This window comes from Panthera uncia, chromosome F2 (genome assembly GCF_023721935.1).
Source record: "Panthera uncia isolate 11264 chromosome F2, Puncia_PCG_1.0, whole genome shotgun sequence".
Classification (NCBI taxonomy): Eukaryota; Metazoa; Chordata; class Mammalia; order Carnivora; family Felidae; genus Panthera; species Panthera uncia.
The window spans coordinates 6981449-6985478 of record NC_064812.1 but is presented as its reverse complement, the minus strand read 5'-3'; positions in this window follow the sequence as shown (position 1 = coordinate 6985478).

Sequence of the window (4030 nt, the reverse complement as noted above, 5' to 3'; positions counted from 1 at the left end):
TTGCTGTCAGGCTGACTTGTCCGGTATGAATACGGGGATCCAGGGAGGGAGGAGCAGGCTGTGGTGTGGGTTGGGGAACAGGAAAAGTGATCCTTTAGAATGTAGAACCAGAGCAAGAGAACCAGGCTGTCCCAGATGCTGGATGAAACAGACAAGCTGGCCTGCATTTCACTCTCCAGGGTGCTAGGGACAAGTCGAGGGCTTATCTATCGTACGATGGACGCTTTGACAGGGGAGGTCAGAGTCTGGAGTGGGCTCTGAAATGTATTGAGAAGGCACGGTCTTATGCAAACCAAAGCTCAAATGACGAGTTATGTGTATTGGGAAGGTTTACACTGGACCTAGCATGACCGGGTGGGAATTCACGCAGCGATAATTCTCAGAGGAAAGGAGTTTCACTGTTGAGTTCAATGCCTCCAATGCCTTAGAAGCTGAATGGCCTGTGGATTCAATTTCTTTATCTGTGAAATGGTGGTGACAGTACCCTTGGGTAGATACAGCACGGAACGCTAATTTCGACTACTCCCCCCAACCCGGTCCTCACAGCCCAACGTCGTGGCTTCTTCCCGCCCTCCTCAGGTCTCTTCTCAGAAATGTGCCCTAATTCTCATTTCAGAAAACGTGACTTCCTCAGGACAAGCACTGTTTCAATGTACAGATTATTCAGCATTACTTCCAGCTATGGAGAAATAGTGTTACTCACTCCTCCAGGATCACGGGGATCCTTTTTCTCTCCTCGCTCTCCCTCCCCTCTTGTCCAGCGTTGTCAGGACTTGCCAGTCTAGCAAGTCCCCAGAACTGTGTGATGCACAACAGGAGGTGAAGGCAAGGAAGAGTGGGAGGTGGGCAGGTACGCTATCAGCCCATGGGAAAGATAAATGTGTCACGAGCAAACAAGAAGACGTCTAGGACCCAATGTGGGCAGGGCCCTGATTCGTCCGGCTCGGCTCAGGTCACCATGGCCCGGAGCAAACCAAAACCTTCCTGAAAGAGGGAAACACTAGCCAAGAGTAGGGTTCAGCCTGACGAAGGGAGGGGGCATGAGAATGCAAGAAAACACCCCACTCCACCCCAGCCCTGGAAGGAAGTCCACACGTGGGGCGGGAGCATGGAAAACAGGCCCAAGACGCCAGCTGGACAAAGCCGGGCAGGCTGCCACACCCGCCGGTCCCCCTCCCCTGTAGGCTGAGGAGAAAGAGTAGAATCTTCTTCACTGAGACATCGCGAGGAGTAAAGAGAGAATCCATAAGCAAGGAGTTGGGATCGGCATCCTAGCCGCGTGTTTGCTATTGTCACGGTTTGCGCTTTGACGGAGTAGCGAGGGGGAAGGACCCAGGGTCGGGAGTTAGATCGGCATGGCTTCCCGAGCCCGACTTACTGGTTGTGTGAATGGTCCCAAGAAGGTGATCGTTAATCTCAGAGGATGCTTAGCATGGGGGGAGGAGGCAAGGCAGCATTTATTAAGTGCCTGCTGTGCATGCGTACAGCTCTCTGCTTGGTGACTTACATGAGTTTGGTCATTGAAAATCTACTACGCTGGTGTTATTTTCTTCATTACTATTACCTTCATTCTCTTTATTATTGATGCTGTAACTGAAACGGAGCCTCAAGGCGGCGTGGTGGCTCGCCCGAGGATGCACCGCAAGCAGCTGAAGAGAAGGCATTTGAGCGAGAATTGTGTGCCTAGAAGACCCACATCGGTTCTGTTGTGTCCCAGATGCCACTTCTTCCGCGGATTCTCGCAGCTGCCTCCTTGTCTTTGCATTTGCGTCTTCAAGGGGCCTTCCCTGATCACTCTACCTAATTTCCCCGAGTCATTCCTTCTCACCGCCCCAACACTTCTCCTTCAGAGAACTGGTACAATCTGCAGTTCTACGTGCCTTTGTTCATATATTAATACTCCAAACAATTATTTCCTGAAGACAGTAAATAATGATACCGATAAAGATCTGTACTGATCTCTACTGACAATGATCAGTAAATCCCGATGCCGCCCTAGGTACCTTTCTTGTATTATCTCATTATATGTCACATCAATCTTATGAAGTCAGCGGTTGGCATATGTTACTTTACTGCATTCCATAACAATGCTACGAGGGTGACATTCATATTTTCATTTCACAGGTAAAATGGGACTGGGACACAGGGAGGTTAAGTGACTTACTGAAGGTCATAAAGCTAGTCAGTAGCCTGTCTGTCTCCTCCACTAGACTCTATGCTTTATGAAGAGAGGGTCCTGTTCCAAAGCCTGAAAGAGTAACTGACACATGGTTATATATACTCAGTAAACACTGATCAATAAAGAGAAGAACACCAAGGAAAAGGAACACAAAAGGGTTATGAATTGGTGAGGAGGTGTGTCCTTCTTTCTTAGAAACAACTGCTGTATCTCTGACCACACTGATCTCCCAAGTGCTTGAGTGTCCAGGCATTGGTTTGGCTGTGATGGTCTGGGGAACATTGTGTGTGTGTGTGTGTGTGTGTGTGTGTGTGTGTGTGTGCGTGTGTGTGTGCACTTGTGATGCATTGATGGATTAATGTTATGGGAGGTTGGTTGAATCTGCCCTAATTCTCCACCAGGAAGTTCTGGTGAGGGGACCAGAATGTGAACCATACCTCCTCTGGAAGAGACCAGCCATAGAAGAGCTCTTGGGCTTTGAGTGCAAAGAAGAGGAGAGGAAATGACGGCCATATGTCAACAGTCAGCGTCAGAGGGGAGGATGGGCCAGGGGTCACCAGTCAGAGTCAGAGGGATACTTGGAGCAAAAGGGAGCCACTGTAGGTTATAGAGCATCCATTCAATGAGTGCACGGTACATTCCCCCAAACCCAGAGATCATTGTGGAAGCAGTGAGAAGAGACTCACAAAGTAGGTGGGGCCAAATCACATAGGCCTTGTTGGCTGAATAAAGCATTTTGGACTTCATCGGAACCAACGGCAATGGAGACCACTGCCAGGTTTTCAGCAAGAAGGAAATGACCAGACTTGCATTGTTAAAGCTCAGCCTGGGTGCAGCGCAGATAATTGACAGGTGGGAGGAGAGGACAAAAGGCCAGTGGGAGGCTGTGGAGAAGGCAGGGGGGGACAGAGAAGTGGGGGAATCAGGGTACTTGGGAGAGGCAAGGAACAGAAATTGTTGACAGAGTCACTGCAGGGCTGAAGGAGGGCCTCCAGGTGTCTGGAATAGCAGAGCGCACAATCGATGAGAGAGAGCACTGAAAAAGAACAAGATTTTGGGGGCTGGGGAAGAAGAGTAAAAATAAAAGCTATTTTAAAAAAATTTGTTTAATGTTTACTTACTTTTGAGAGAGACAGAGCGTGAGTGGGGGAGGGGCACAGAGGAGGGAGACACAGAATCCGAAGCAGGTTCCAGGCTCCGAGCTGTCAGCACAGAGCCCGATGCGGGGCTCAGACTCACGAACCGCGAGATCATGACTTGAGCCAAAGTCACATGCTTCATCAACTGAGCCACCCAGGTGCCCCAAATAAAGCTATTTTTAAAGGCTATTTTTCAAGCTATTTTATGAAAGGCAAAGATGGAAATGCAAAATAAGACCACATTAATCTTTTAATCAGAGACTCGTTTGTTGTAAGGGCTCTCAGGCTAATTTGAGGGGCCTGTTATAAGAGCTAACTTGACGTCTTGGAGAAATTATTCAATGATTTAACAGTCTCTCTGAGCACAGCCTCAGATTCTCAGCCAATTTTAAAGACCTGCTTAAAAGTAACTTTTCCAGCATCAAGCATCTGCTTGGACTTTACTTGAAGTAAATTGTCCTCATGCCATTAAAACCTGACAGCTTCTTTTTTTTTTTTTTTTTTAATTTTTTTTTTTCAATGGTTTTTTATTTATTTTTGGGACAGAGAGAGACAGAGCATGAACGGGGGAGGGGCAGAGAGAGAGGGAGACACAGAATCGGAAACAGGCTCCAGGCTCCGAGCCATCAGCCCAGAGCCTGACGCGGGGCTCGAACTCACGGACCGCGAGATCGTGACCTGGCTGAAGTCGGACGCTTAACCGACTGCGCCA